Genomic DNA, 16,643 nt, shown 5'->3' with positions numbered 1-16,643 from the left:
TCTGTCCCATAATTGGGGTGATCCTTGTTTGACCAGTGATATGCCTGTTAGCCATTGTTTCTTTTCACACAGTTTGCCATGGTGAAAATTTCTGTCCAGGTCCATTAACCAGAATGTGCTGACCAGATCTTGCCTTTACCAGGCCTGAAATTAGGGCCTTCCTGTCTCAAATTCATCCCTTCTCTGCCCACTGTGGTGGCTTATTTTATGGCAAGTTCCTTCTGTGGCCTAGCAGTGTTTGAGACAGGCAACTGTGCTCTTTAACTCTTCGACACACAACTCTCTCAAAGAACAGGACAAGAAAGGAACAGCTCACCAATTGGAAGAGTCACTTAGCATATGACTAAACCCAAGTTCAAATAATTCCTGCTTTTGATAACAGCTTATTTTTACCAGCAGACTACCTTAACCACTGAGTTATAATTTTTTTGTGTAAGGGAACACAATTGCCTGGGGTTTTTTACCTCCTGAAAGTTTAAATATTCACTGGAGAAAGAATAATGGTATAGCCCTTTTACTATGGCATACAAATATTCGCCTCACTACTGTCAAAATGAATATTTAGATAATATGTATGGATTTCTCATTTTTTCTTTTTGAAATTTCTCAGCACTTTCTCATTTGAATGATTAAAATAGGTAGACATAAGAATTATTTTGTAATATGGTGTAGCAACAGCTGTTGTACAGAGGCAGAAGAACTTATAAACACTTTCACTAGATTAAGTTACTGTCAAAGTGAGAACAGCATTTCATAAAGTCTGGTATGAAATACCATAATGCACCAGAGATAATGTTGTGTTTATGGATTAACTTTTGCCAGCCAAGCCATTTCCTTTAGTTCTTGTAGGTTGCTGTTCCTGGGGAAGACCTTTCAACTGGATAAATTAAGGCATGCAATCTTTTTTTAACCACACCTTTCTGAATACAGGAAGGAGCACTGTCAGACCTTTTTCATATGCATTTTTTGAATGCTAAGAAAACCTTAGTCACAATACAGATGTATTTGCAGCCCATTGTTCTCCCAAAAGGGTGTGGCAAAGTTCATAAACTAAAGGAGGAAGAAAAAATGTCATAAATATTATGCAAAGTGTCTCAAAATTTTCACATCTTCTGGTTGCCCCAGAAAATGTCTGAGCAGTGTCTTCTGTTCATAGCAGGTGCCAGTGCATTTCATGGAGGTACACAGTCTTTAATGTTATTGGGCCTGATTTTCTCACAATTTGAATAGGTCCTGACTCTGCAAATAAGTAAAATATATTTCAGAAGTCCCCAAAAGTCTAGTTCATAGCATGCTAAACTTGAGTATTTTGATCTTGCACCACTGCTATTACTGCCTTAACTAAAGAACATAGTTACTTGTGTTATCAGTTACTGATAAGATCAGTTATTTGAGGAAAACTGTGCTGAAAATCTGGCTAAGTCCAATGACATCTGTGTGGCACCAGATGAATGGGTGTAACCAGTTCTGTAGCTTATGTCATTGATAAATAGCTTATTTGTTAATTTGTTACCAGTTTCTGAATTAACAAAGGACATTCACATAGATGGCTAAAGAATCAGATTGTGACCTAGAGTAGTAGAGGGAGTGTGAGAATTAGGATTAGATGGGCTTTTTTCATTAAAAAGTGACTTTGTAATATCTCTATCAAATCCCCACTGAAAGAGCACTGGGAAAGAACAAACAGTGCAGATCTCAGGAAAAGACATCTCTAAAATATGTTCGAAGAGGCAAGTTAAAAAGAGAAAAGTTTTTTCCTGCTCCTTGTCTGAAATTTTCTTATAGCATTTAATTTGTCATGGGCACTGTAAATACATAGGAGACAACCCCCACAGGCTGTTCTTTTTTATGGTGCAGATAAGGAGATGTATCTGCCCCAAAGAATGATATCCATGTGGGGAAGTTCACATTACACTTATCTGATAGACTGGTTCTCCTCTCCTTGCCCTGGTATTGTGTTTTAATTTTCTGCTAGGCCTAAGCAGCTTTCTCTTGTAATTCCTTCTTTTATTATTTGGATCAAATTAGTTGACTGAAAAATTGATTGTCATTTGAAAGCCTACATGGAAATTCCATACCAATCAAAGCAACCCAACAAACCAATATCCCACCTATTTACTGAAATCTTCCTTTGATGTACATTCCATACTGGTTTTATCAGCTCACTTATCTGCTGTGCATGATAGCCAAATGTTACAGATTGTGATCCTTTTCTCCATCCACATCAAAGCTGAATGTGGACATGGAAGAAAGGAAGGTTCCTAGAAGATGCTGGCTGTGGTATAGTTAGCACAGAACAGCTTATTTTAAAAGAGTTAGTAGAAAATGTGTTCTAAAATCAATAACTGCAAAAATAAGACACAGACCAAAAACGTGAATCGGAAATGATAGAATTGAACTTAAAAAGGTTCAGAGAAGAAAAAAAAAGATGATTGAAGATGCATAATTACTTCTCCCCACACTGAACAAATGCATCAGCTAAGACTGTCTTAGTGTGGTGAAAGGAGGTGTAAGTATAAAAACATCATAAACAGTATGAGAAGGGTGTATTTCAATTCTCCCCAGTACAAGAGCTATTTGGCATCAATGAGAAGAGAAGAGAAGAGAAGAGAAGAGAAGAGAAGAGAAGAGAAGAGAAGAGAAGAGAAGAGAAGAGAAGAGAAGAGAAGAGAAGAGAAGAGAAGAGAAGAGAAGAGAAGAGAAGAGAAGAGAAGAGAAGAGAAGAGAAGAGAAGAGAAGAGAAGAGAAGGAAAAAGAGAGGTGTCTCTTTCTGTATGTAGGATGTAAGCTCTCCTTGCTGCAAGAAGATGTATCTCCAATAGTTTATGAAATAGTTTATTTATACTCATGCCTGCCTGTACTTGTGCATGTGTGTGTGTATGCAAGCATGTACTTATATAGGCATGTGTGTGTACCCATATGTCAAATAGCTGAATGAGACACAAGCTTGAGGAATAGAAAAGCAGTGATGGTTACTAAATAAACAGAAATTCCATTGGGCTAAAGAGGACCTTGAGAAGCAAATTGATGGAGACTCTAAGGACACTTAGGGAAAGCAACTTAAATGTTCTCCCTGTTCTTCCACTCTTTCCTTAATTTCAGAATTTTGCTTTTGGCAGCTGTTGGAGACAGAATACGGGGCTGACCAAGGAGTGCCACTGTCATGTTATGCCTCTATGGTCAAAAGTTGTATAACACACATAACTTCAATTGCATTAAAATTCTTTCCTAATTATTTGATGATAATGCAAACAATTATCAATACAATCAAAGTGATACCATTTTTTCTGTGGAATGTTGATTTGTCAGGTATTAAAACAAATCTTAGCGAAGGATTTATCATTCAGTCCCTCAACTGAGAGTCATAGAGCATTGTCACTTTAATTCTTCAGACTGTCTTTGTTTACATGACAAATGTGGAAAGTATGCAAATATGTAAACATGGAGAGAATTTTACTTTGTTCGTACATGTTTAAGATGTGTACGAACTTTCCTTGCTAATAAATACCTTTGCAATCCAGTAAAAATTTTTCACCTGTTCAAATAACAGAAAAAATAGCAAAGCAGATTTATGTAGTTCATCTGCAGGAGTAAAATTTAAAGTGGTACCATGGAAATGGCATCAGCCCTCCACATTCCCCTTCCCTGCAAAATAATTCAGCTGACTTATTGTTCTCCCTTATCCACAGAATTAGAAGGTTTAGTAGCATTTCCAAGCATCTTCCAAGGAATAAACTTCAGGTGCAGATTTCAATCACAAACTATGTGAGGGAAAGGAGAATACATTTCCTTAATCAACACATCTGTAAATAGGGCCTTATGAGCTGGGAAGCTGAAGGAATAACTGAGTTTTCTTCCTGCCTTTTCAAAAAACTTGTCCTTTGATATAAACTGGCCAATAGACTGATATCAAACTCAGTACATTTTAAATATCAATTTTTCCTTCCCTTTTATTTTGAGTAAATTATATTCTTCTAAAAATTGTTTTCCAAATTATGAGTACTTTGGAAAGAATGTTGGCAGAAAAAAGAACTTTTACAGGAGTTTTAATGTTCAGTACATGAAAGAGAATTGAAGGGTTTTTAATTTGTTTTTGTTGCTGCTGCTAAATGAAATTAAAACAAGGGTGGGCTTTGAAATGGGATGATTTTTAAATAATTTGGGTGATATTACAAGGGAAAGAATCAAAACAGAATGATTATAATTATCTGGATGTAATCACAGAGGCCCAGATAAGTTCCTCAGGTTCCAGATCCTGCCACAGTGCAGTAAGAGCATAACATGAAGAACCCAGTAATTTCAGGTGTAGGCTTCTCTGGATCTCTCTCTCCATTAGCTCATCTTCTCTGGATCTCTCAGGCTATTAGTCTGGGAGAGGTAAATGCCAATTAATGTGTAAGTAAAGAATTTGAATTCTACTCAATGAAGGAGACAAGAGAGCAGTGACAGCAATTTTCAACCACTTGTTTCCTCAGAGCTGGGCGAGACTTTCCATCACAGGCCCTATTTAGCAAAAAAAGCTAGACTACATCAAAAGCTAGGCTCCTATCTCTAAATTCATCACTCAAGACACCCCTAAAGTAATCTCACACAAAAGCAGATTAAAGTAGGTCAGTGGCTTGGGCTGTGAAAGTTACCATTTCTCTCCACTGTTTTGAAAGGAAGCCTAAAAATGACAAGTCAGATTTAGGCACCTACAGTGTAGATACCTATACATGTCAGATGAATTCCATGTAATGGCAGAATTTCAAATATTTTTTTTCTCTTGCAGAAAGCAATGGCTTCTTGTCAAATTAAAAGGAAAAAGAAATGAGGATGCAGGGGTTTATTTTCTCTCTGTCTGGAAAAAATTCAAGCTTATTCTGCAGCCTCAACAGTACTGCATCTATAAAAACATGCTCCCCTACTGCACTGTAGCCCTTCACACAAAAAGTGTGTCTAGAAAACTATAATCTGGCCATGTAGGAGTCTAACACACAAAGAAATTGTAAGATGAGAGAATAGAGAAGAGAGAAAAACAAACAAACAAAAAAGTGCTTTCCTGACAGTTTCATCCCTTTCACTCACGGGTACAAAGGAAATATTACTTTTATTCTTAGAAAGAGTATGTCCTATTTTTCTGCATTTGACTCCTCTAGCTATAGCAACAGTAAAACTTGAATTTTGGTGTTTAACTACTTTACTTGTAGGTGTCTATATTCACTGTGTTCACATCCCTGACCTCCAGATAAAACAGTATAAATGAGTTTTGGCATCTTCTGTGAATTTGTGAATAGAACCTCATAGCATTGTACATAATCACAATCTTTGAATTCTAAATTTTTTCTTAGTTTTCTTAATATAACTTTGAAATAAGCAATTCTGCTCCGGAATATTTGAGAATTCTAAACTCACAGTGCTGAACTCATTTTAGGTTGAAGCAGAAACCTCCAAGCCAGTGAGCTTTGTTGTAACTTAATTATATGGCCAAGCTGGGTGTGTGAAAATATCCAGTGTGCACTGGAGAATAAATTGCTGGGTTTGGTTTTTCTTGATTTACAAGTTGCTATAAGTGGTGCATGTTCCCAGGGAGTGGTGAAAAGTAGGGGTGTGTTAAACAGGTTTAAGAACATTTTAAAGAAACACTGTCAGGTTTGAAACATAGTAGATTTGGTGTGCATCCTCCCTCCTTCCAAATAACATTTTCTGTTCCTGTGGTTACAAACAGCTGAGTTGCACACTGACTCTCTGTTTAAGCAATACCATAAAATCCAGTGTAGCAGTTTTGTGTCACACTGTTGCTCTCCTTTTTTTCTTTATTTTTGCCATCAGCGGGGAAACGAAACTGCCAGAATTGCTGTTCTCTGCACTCCTTGGAGAGCTCAATCCACATGCCATTGAATTCAGCCAGTAAAATCTTGTGGTTTTCTGCAAAAAATAGCTGTGGTGAGGACAAGCAGCTTCTGGATCAAACAATTTCTCTGCTCAGAGTTGTACAATAGTTATTTGATAGTGTTGCTGGGGCCACCACTTCAAGGTCTGAAACTCCCCAGTACAAAGTCTGGGCTGCAAGTTCCCAGGAACCTTGGAAAAGTGACATGATTTTGAACCTAAATCTTTTTTGTTTGTTGGAAGCTTTGCATGGAGAATTGACATAATTTTAAATCTTTTATAGACATAGCACTGATTTTGAGCCTTGGAGACCTAGTGGGTATTTCCTTCTTCTGGATATCCTACTGGAACCAAGGAAAATTCCAATTGAATTGAAAATAAGAGTAAACTTTCTTAAACAGATTTCACAAGAGATGTCTGGAATATCCATTTCAATAGCTTGTTTAGTGTAGGAGAATAGACTCAGCTGAGCAGAGTGTATATACAAAATTCTGTACATACAAAAAGCCATTTGCCGTTATTGCAAACAACACTGAAGTCTTTGTTTTGGAAGGATTCAATGTTATTCTCTAGGCAACATTTTGAAACCACTTTTTCTTCCCCAAGCTGGTAAATCTATTAATTTTATTTCTCTCTCCTGTGGCATTATGCTATAGTACTTGCAATGTTATTCAAAATTCAATAAAATAAAAACATTCAATGCCAGAAGGTCCAGGAGAACCATAGAATATCCTGAGCTGGAAGGGACACACAGGATCATTGAGTCCAGCTCCTGGCCGTGCGTGGGACATCCTCAAGAACCACACCCCATGACTGAGATCATTGTCCAAACACTTCTTGAACTCTGGCAGGCTTTGTGTCATGACCTCTTCCCAGGAAACCTGTTCAGTATTTAGTTATTTGAGTAAATACATCTTTTAAATTCTCCCTCCAAAGGTAATAAGGGAGCACCATGACAAGCTCACAAATCATTGTTTGCCAGAACAACACTTAGTCCATGAAAAGAGGAGAGTGGAGTTGTGCCTTGCAAGTGCCACTGCTGGGAAGACACAGAGCAGAGAGAGACTGAAATTTGGAAGCAGGTATCAAAGTAACTGAAGAGGATTTGAAATAAGAATGAAGGAAAACTATGCCAAAGAAAAAATGGAAGTAAGCAAGAAAGGATCTCAAAGGTCAAAGATCAGTCTGATTTCATATCCTGACAATGCAAATCCTCCATGGCAGTGTTCATGAAGGGTTTCAAGAACAGTATCCTTGTAAATGAAGATTAATGTCTCCTTCTGTTTTAAGCAGTGGTAGAGATGTTTGTGTAAAAAATAGAAAATTCTTTGTCTGGAAATTGTACACTTTAGAAAAACTGCAATCAAATGAAGAGAGACAGGATGAGCATGAGAACTATGCCATGAACAATGCATGGTATGTCAGCTATTCCATCCACATGGCTTGTGTTTGGGACAGATTAATATCTGAATTATGTTGTAGAAGGAGCAAATAAAGGCAAACACAGAGGATGAGGAAAGAGGGTTGATGAGTTACAAACAAGGGAACCAAGTGATTGGAAGACAATGCCGCAAACAAGCAATACTCAGAAGTTTGGGCACGAGGGCAAGGGCATTTATAGCCTCTCAATACAATTTTTTCTCAGGGTTTTGCAAGGTCAGCCTCCTAAACAGCCAAAGGTATCACTGCAGGGACTGCATGTTCAGGAAATACCACAGAGATTGTCATGAACCAGTATATCTCTATAATTTATCTAATTGTACAGAGAAGTGATCCAGTAAATGGGTGTTGACAATAGGTTTGGCAATGAACACCAAGGGTTGGTTTCTTTATCAGTTTAAACTGATCTAGTACCACATTCCCACCAAAAGTAACAGTTGTGCCTGGCCTGTCCTGCCTTTGGCTGTGCTCTCCAACTAGATTGCTTTGGTCAGATCACCAAATATTAAGATTTAATTCACTGCAAGTCTCATAATCAAAAGGACTGAAGCAAAGCATGTGGAGAAAAAAATATTTCAGGTAGACCAAGTCCATTCCATTGCTAGAGCGTGTTTGGGTGGTTTACAACAGTCAGGAAACCAGCTCTTTCAAGTTAGCACCTTAATTTAGTAACAATTGGAACCAAAAAAAACCCTCAAAACCAATATTTTAACCTCTCTCTAAATTCAGTCCTATTGTTATAAGTGATTGTTATTAGTAATTTCCCTCCCCTAACAGCTACAGTGTTTTTAATACAAGAGGTGTCCCACAGGATTTCAATTGAAAGGATTTTCTAGCACTTAGAAGGAACCATCTGTGGCCTTTCTGACGGTGTCCAAAGTTTCTTGAAGTATTGCGTTAGCTTTTCTTTCATCTACAAATCACATTTTGTTCAGATCTCTACATGCATACGTATGGGAAAGGCTATAAAAATATAATTTGGTATGTATGGGTGATTTGCCAATTATTACCAATTCATGTCCTTTTCCATATGGAGCATCTTTGTCTGATATCAACACTTTTTTCATATAAATGGTCTTTGATATCTTTCAGGCACTTCTGGGAAGGGTAAAATTTGAGGATAGGATTTGAATGACAGGAACTATTGTCACTTGCGGTTTAAAAGAAGCTGTCTGACCTCCATAGTAGTCAAAAGTGCTGCAGTACTTTAATCATCACTGTACTGGACTCACTCCAGTGAACCACACTGTTTTTGTACTGGGTAATCCAGAACTGGACACAGTACTCCAGATGTGGCCTCACCAACATTGAAGAGAAAAAAGATCCTTTTCCTCATCCTGCTGGCAATGCTCTTACTAATGCAGCCCAGGAAGGGTGGCCTTTTTTGCCATGAAGGGTGTATTGGCAGCTCATGATCATCTGGTTTTCCATTTTCTGAAAACTTTCACTCCAAGGACCTTTTAAGCAAAGCAACTTTTCAGCCAGCATGTCCCCAGCATGTACTGGTGCTTGGGGTTATTGCTGCACAGATATAAGGGCTTGCCTTTACCACTGCTGAAGCTGAGATTCCTCTCTGCCCTGCTCTCCAGCTTGCTTCAGTCCCTCTGAATGGCAGCACCACCACTGGCACACCAGCCAGTCTGCCCAGTTTGTACCAGCTGTGAACATGCTGCAGGTGCACTGGGCCCCTTGTCCTCATCCCTCATAAATATGGAGAGCAGTATCAGCCCCAGCACTAAGCCCTGGCATGCAGCACTAGTGCCTTTACCAGATTAGATCCAACCTTCTAAAGCACTTGTGACCATCCTGCTTCTTGTGATGAAAGCCAATTTCTCTTCTCCCTAAGCAGCATGTACACCATATAAATTGCTACTACCCAGAGGGAAGACCAAGCCAGAATTAATAACTTTGAAAAGAAGCCCATGCTTTCTCTCTTTAATTATATAGATCTTCTTTTTATGTGACAGCATTAACCTGCTTCCTTCCTCATTTTGTTCCATTCTTGCCACATCCCATCTCTGACAACCATGCAGAAAAAATTAAGGGCTTCCTTGAACCCTTCATTTAATAACAAACAAGAAGGAAGGAGGTAATCACCCATATATTGGCAACTCTATAATTATAAAGTCAATTAAATGTAAACCATCTTCACTACTGCCTTCTAAATAATTTCTTTTAATTACTAAAATGTACTGATTTATTTTTATTCTTCTGTTATGACAGAAATTACTATTAAAAAGTTTGCAAAAAGAAAGAATATTAGAAGCCCAAAATCCAAAATTCACACAGAGGAAGATGTTTAAATGTAAGCATAAATTTGTATTAGAAGCAAAGGAGATGAACATAATAAATAGGCATGTTTTATTGCAGTATTTCCACTGAAGTATTTAATCAGTTGCAGTTTTGTGTAAGTACTAGAGAAGTTGTTCCATGATGAACATCCAAGTTAATCAGAGTACAGATGTACTGTATCTCATTAGCAATAGTACTATGGAAGGTAAAATAAACAACTGTTTTGATTTATCAACAAGGTACAGAATATGCATTCAGGTAAATACATGACCACACACTAGAAGCAGACTTCATAGATAGTATGCAGATGAGTGAAACTTTAAGCACTATTTATGTGTTTTAATTCCACAGTAAATTTAATGTATGTACAATATAAATATTAGTTTACTGAGCTTAAATATGGTCATGTACAAAATTAAAGTTCCACATGACAAGCTTTCTCTACAGTTGTCCTGAAAATTGTGCCACCGTACAATCGGGTGGAGTCCCAATTCTGGCCCCTGGGCCTTTCATGCAGTCTCTGACACCAAGGTGGCCACATGCCCTTTCTATTACTTTCTCATCAATTTGTAGTTAATGGAGTGGTCCTTAGTCAATAATACCTTGAGGAAACGGTGGTGAACACCCACCTGAATCCAGTTCCAGATGGGTACAGTTCACAATAAGGCTCCTGCAAGCCAGATGTAAGGCATCCTCTGCCCTCAGTAATTCTGCACTGACCACTCCTAGGTGACTGCACAAAGGGAAAGGGAATTTCAGGTGGCTCCATAATCAGGGATCTCTGGCTCCATGCATTATTTAAGGCAGGGAGACGGCCTGACTCAGGTTTGAGTGTAAAGTGGCAGACAAGTCACTGGTGTGGTGAGGTCACATAACCTCTGGTTATGTCTGACCTCCCTCAAACTTCTTTAATTTTATTGTTGAGACCTTTGAAAGTTCTATCCATAAATTCAGGGAGAAGGTTGAGATTAAGACCAAGAAAAGTGCAAGTTCTGAAATCATCACAACGCAACACCAAACACAAGGGATTAGATTAATCCCTTGGAACAGACACAAGGAAATATCTGCTCACCTCTCTCAGTGGATAGTGATTTTCTGTAAACATACCTAGGCATGTCCAGGTGTGAATTTTTACAGATCTTGGACTGGGACGTGCCCCAGCTATTGTTGCCCCTGCCTCCTAGCCCCATGCTGTGTCTTCAAGTCTCAGCAGCCACCTCATTTTGTAACACTGAAGCTTCAAAGAAGGATCAGAGTTGAGAGCTTCTGCTGTTTCAGAATCACTCAGTGCAATAAACAGAAAAATCTGTGAAGGGTTTATTCATTATTTCTGGCACCACAAGATGAATTTTCAGGAGGCTGCTCAAGGTGTATGGACAGATGTATTACTTTAATTTTAATATTAGAGGAAGAGCAGTGCCCTTACTTCTGATTGCAGGTCCTTGCACCTTCCTCTGAAGCATCTCCCTCCAGGCTCCATCAGAAACAAATTACTGTCCTGGATGGTGGGTAGGTCTAATCTAATGTGTCAGTGCCTCTCTAAAGGAAAACATTAAAAGCAGAAATGCGCTTCTTCCTACCACCCTCTGCAACAGAAAACAGTGATTCAAACCAAGATATTGCCATTGAAATGTTACAAATATTGAAGCAGGGTTACGCCTCATTTTTAAGTGTGATAATTAATTTAATTGATTTAATTTTCTACACTCTCTCTAGAAAAAAATCAAAAACACATTTTCATCCAAATACTCATTAGTGCAAAGATCACAGGACAGGACTATATAGACAAGTCTGAAGAGGAGACATAGTGCTAATTTAATTTAATCATCTATTAAGTATTTACATAAATACAGTCCTCTAAGGAAATAAGCTTTTATTTTGCCAAGAGCAGTTCCTTGAAAGATGATACGGCAAGAAACTCTAAGCATATTATTACAAAAGATTATTTAGAAGTAAAAGTACTAATTTTAATTATATTGGATAATACTGAGGCATCCCATTCTTTAAAAAATTAATTTATTCTGCTTGCACCACTTGGTAGTTGCTTTCAGACACAGGCAGTAGGTTTTTCTCCTGTAACAAAGTCATGTGTTCCATCCCCTTGGAAAGACACACCCTCTCTGAAATAATACAAGACTCAGTCTTCGCCTGACTGGGCAAATGTAGAGAATAAAACAGCCTCTCGCCTTACTATGATCCAAGAGAAGAACAGCTGGTTCCAGAGGGGTGGGACATTGTCACAGACCCCACATACAGACCCTGCCCTCTTCAAGGGCTGTCTTCTCTACTGCAGTTACATCCACAGCAATCCCTTCCCTTGTTTACATTTCCTGCCAGATCATTTAAGGACTCAAACCAAAGCTACACTTCAATGCAGGAAACTTTCTTTCAGGAATGAGGAGCTCAGGTAGCAACAGTATAATACAATAGTACAGTACACTTATACCTCCCCATGCATTCTCCATTAAAAACACTATTTAATTAATATTATTTCACAAATAAGGAGAATTTGACTCTAAATAAATTTTGATTTTGCTATTTGAGCAAGAAGGTTGCATAACAGAAACTGGTGGAAACTTGAACAATTCTGTAGCTCAGAGTTCATAGCAATGTCCACAGTGCTAAAAGAGATACAGTATTTTAACAAGGAGGTTCTGCTAGAAAAATGCTCACCTATACAGTCCTACGCACTTAGTCTTTTGTAAGATTAAATAAGCTGTTCTGTAAAATGAAATTTAAATCTAAAACTGGAACTGTAAAAAAACCTCAGCTTGCCTGTTGCCTCTACCCAGAAAAATGTAAATTCTGTAGGAAGTTCACTGTATTTGGAGTTCCCTACTGACATACATATATGCCTCTGTAGAGGTATCTGCATGGCTTGTAGCAAATAGCTTGGTGTCTGCCTCTCATCTAAACTGGGAGAGGAGTACCCAGATGACCTAAAAGGAGTTTGGTGCACTACAGGTTTTCAGGGTGGCTTAATGCAGCAGTCAGTGCTGGGCACATAATACACCAGAGGAGATGCAGAAGCTTTATTATAAAACAAATGTTATCATAACTGGTGTAGTACGAAGGGGCCTCTCAGTTATTCAGAGTTAAGACGTTTCATTTGTGATTGGTACCCTGCTTTTACCCAAGAAAAGATGGCCACAGCTGTGCTGCCTCCTACCTGTTAAAGCAGAGCTTACTACGCTCTCCTAAACCAAGGACATGGCAGTTTCTTAGTCTGGGCATTACCTCATCCATATTTTGCACATGCTCAAAGCGAAAGCACAACAGAAATGCAGGAGCTCAAGCTGTTTTTCCAAAGAAAATGTTCAAACTACAAATTGTGGAACAGGAGGTTTCGTCTTCCCACACATCAGACATCAGGGGAAATAACTATCCTGTGTTTTTCAGATGGTGCCTGTGGTACAGCTAGGAGTTATTTAGCTTTTTTGCTTTTTATAACCATATATACCATAAAAATTTTGTCTTAGAACCTGAAAATTATTGAAAACATCACTTGTCCTGTCTGTGCATGCTTGCATCTGTCCATCAGCCTCCTGCTACATTTGACAAAGTAAATCCATAAGTTGTCTTTAGCTCTTTTCAACCTCCTGAAAAAAAAATACAAATTTCATAGTCCATCACAAAATCTGTCCGTTTTTTCATCCTGCAACACCATCAGGTTTTTGAATCCTCCAGTTGTGTTACTAAGAAGTTATGATTGTTATAAATTGTGAAAGGTGTTTTATACCCTGAACTATATGGGGAAAGACTATCCAGATGAGTCCAGCTCAGAGCTTCCAGGTGTCTTAGCAATCCCTTTCTAGTCTGCATCCTGAGCATGCACTTTTTCCTGTGAGCATAATGAATGTCTCTCAATTATTTTGATCCTTTTTATCCACATGCATTTATTTGTCCTCAGTTAAAAAGAGAACTACCACCAAAAAAATGCATCCACAAGAGGGATTCTACGAGTTAAACCAAATAACTCTCACTCCTGTTTCTGCACAGATCATGCGGCAAAGACCATACAGACGCTTGACAGATTTTGTTCCAGGAACAGGTGCTTTTTATAAAAGTGATATTTAATCTCACATTTGCTTATTTGTACTGCAGATTCCCCGAAAACAGAGAGCGACACCGAACTGCCGTTCTGGGTTCTAGAACATACGCACAGCTTGGTGCAATGTGCACTCTGAGCACTAGGTGGAAACAGAGCAATGGAAATGAGACCCAGTATCGACCCTTCTGCACAAGAAATGGAAGAGCTTTTCTCAACAAACGTGACAGATCCCAGAAGGGAGGAATGGCAGCTAAAATCCACTTCATTTTGGTGGGGGGCTTCTGTCATTCTCTCTTCTGTCACACACAAATGAGAGAAAATCTTATCCTTAGTCTTCTTAAAATTGATTTTTAAGTTTCTTGCCTTAAATTTTGGGATACCATTATTCAGAGTGCTCAGATACATTTCTGTTGACTATTCTTCAAATTTTTCCATGGAAATTAGACACAAAGCAATCTTTCCTCTATTGCTATTGCAGTGTTGCAAGATTTTATGCTGAACATATACTGCTGCTTTTGTCTGCTCCCATTTCCTTGGTATAGATTCTAAGCCAACAAAATAGTGAAAATAGAAATGTAATGCTTTCCTTTCACTTGCTTATGCAACAAGAAAATCAGAGCTAGAAATGTTACCCTAATTTTGCTCCTTTTATCAGACAGTTCTAGGAGACTCTATCATAATGTTTTTTGGGTTTTTTCATCTCAGGAAAGAGAACTGGAACAATATTTAGCTTTGGATGGCAGCCATATTTTATATATTATGTTGCTTGTGGAAAACTTGGCTACAGAAAAGTCCATATGCAACTGCAGCAAAAGCCCACAGAAATGAGGAGGAGTGATGTGGCATTACACTGGAAACCACAAAGCAGAAGTGAGACCCACCACAGCAGTTCTGGTCCAAGCATTCATGGGCAGGATGGGACACCCAGGCCTTCTCATGTTACTTCCAAGATCAGTGGTGTGAGATCCATTGAAAGGATGTAGTCATGATTTATGCAGCCTCAAAAGAGCCTGACCTGGTCATCCCTCACCCTTTCACTCTGTCTGCAGAGCCTGAAAGGTCTGGATTAAGAAGCTGGTACAACAGCAAGGGACATCTCTTGTTTCATTTGTGACTGCTACCCTGTTTCATTTTCACTTCTTCCAAATTCTTCTTTTTTTTTTTCTTTAGATAAAACACTGGTGATTACCAATAAGCTGCTCAATTTCATTATACATGTTTGCCCAAGTTCTGCATCTATGCCCACCTTTTAATGAAGAAGAAGCCAGAGAACTCATATCTCAAGCCAATTTTACGAATTGAAGCAGATTTCAACTGCCTGAGGTGACTTAGTCAATCAGCTCAGATGCCAGAGCAAGTACTCATACTGATGGAATTCAAATCAAAAGCTGAACTGAACTTGAAACCTGTTGAAGCTTGGGGGTAACTAAGACTATTGTTCCAGATCCAAGAAAATATCATCTTCTTTCTACTGGGTAAATATATTCAATAAGATTAAATTATTTCAAACACATTTTCTAAACTCTGTAGGAGCAAATGCTAAGCTAAACTCTAAGAGCTAATATCAGGTAGGTGCATAAACCTCCTGTCCACAGTCCTGAAGGAAGTTTGTGCATGATGTGTACCATGAAGGTTAGATACGTCAAGACATTAATGCAATTATAAAGTAAAACCTTAGGTTGTGTAAAGGTTTTGAGGAATTCAGTGCCAGTTGCCATTAAATTAAACCTGCCAGTGGGACACTGTATATTGTGAAAGATGTTTTATACAAAGATTTTTGAAAATAGTTTAAAAAATAATAAATTCCATCAGACAAATAGTGTCTACTTTGTCCTTTGTCCCTCATGAGGTGGTCATCACAATCCTTATAATTATGTTTATCTTTTAGAGAAGACACACATTAAATAGCATGAAAATCTCCTTGCAATATAATAAAAGAGTGTCATTCATCCTTTACTTACAACTGAAAGGTGATGAATTCCTAAATAAAGTACAGGAATTGTTAAACACATCTTTAAGAGGTTCTTGTGTACATTCACTATCATCTCTGCTTGAAATAGTGTCAGAAGATACTGGCATGCATTCAATTTATTCTATTTTTCCAAATCTGCTAAGTATTTAGAGACTGGATTTTGTATCAATGGGACTTTTTAGCAGTCTAGTTACATGACTGAAAAGTTTCATGACAGCAACTTAAAGAATTCGCGTATTGGTTCTGAAATAAGAAGGAAAAAAGTACCTTTCTGGAGAGTCAGAGCCCACATTACAGATAGCAGGAGTACAGGGGAAATTCTACTTGTAAATTAAACAGAGATTATATGTAAAACAGTGCAAGTCAAGCACAGATATTCTTTTTTTATTTCAAATTCATTCCCATTTTAAGTTCCTCAGGTAAGCTTATTGCTACAACACAGACTTACCAATTTTGGCACTGAAGACTGTAGCTCAGGAGGGCTTTCCAATGCAGAAACTCCCACTGTTCACAAAGCCTTTGAAGACTTGACCACTGAATAGAAGATGCCTGATGTGTTTCCAATTACTTCCAACATCTAAAATCCCTTTTCCACCAAGATTCAAGTTTTCAGGCTAAAGCAAACTGGAAGTTTACCTCTGCTGTTATCTGCTTTTGCTGGCTGGCAGTGCTGTTGGTGACTGGAAGTGTTACTAGGAGTGGTTTTGGCTCTGAATAGGAGAGCTGTGAGTCAACATGTGGGATAAATCCAGACATGCCCAGCTTTCCTCCTGCTCTGTAAACACAGGGATCTGATACAGAAATCTGACTTTGAAGCACTTCAGATGCATTGTGTATCTCTGCCTTTCTGACACATAAAGACTGGCTTCATACCCAGCCCAACAGTCATGTGGCACAGGTTCTTTTCTGAGGCACTTGAAATTGCAATGACTTCCCTGCCTGCAAGGTCAAGCATGAGTGATAAGCATCAAAAGTGAGATCCTGGCTGCTGTAAAGCCAAGAGAAAAGTCCCATTGA

At 38.4% G+C, this 16,643-nt stretch overlaps 1 protein-coding gene across 8 annotated transcripts in view; it reads right to left on the bottom strand.

Moving 5' to 3' along the window:
• SCEL (sciellin) overlaps nt 1-16,298 on the bottom strand; it is a 68,792-nt gene extending 52,494 nt beyond the window's left edge. For 5 of the 8 annotated variants that reach the window (XM_059466688.1, XM_059466693.1, XM_059466695.1 and 2 more), the window contains exon 1: nt 16,075-16,274. The gene's annotated coding sequence lies outside the window, so the exon portion shown is untranslated. Of the gene's footprint in view, nt 1-16,074 lie in introns of all 8 variants that reach the window. The other 3 variants (XM_059466689.1, XM_059466690.1, XM_059466692.1) reach the window with 2 other exon arrangements.
• Nucleotides 16,299-16,643: the final 345 nt, after the last annotated feature.

This window comes from Ammospiza nelsoni, chromosome 2 (assembly GCF_027579445.1).
Source record: "Ammospiza nelsoni isolate bAmmNel1 chromosome 2, bAmmNel1.pri, whole genome shotgun sequence".
In the NCBI taxonomy this organism is placed as follows: Eukaryota; Metazoa; Chordata; class Aves; order Passeriformes; family Passerellidae; genus Ammospiza; species Ammospiza nelsoni.
The sequence above is the reverse complement of the archived record's forward strand: the minus strand, read 5'-3'. Positions and strand labels throughout refer to the sequence as shown.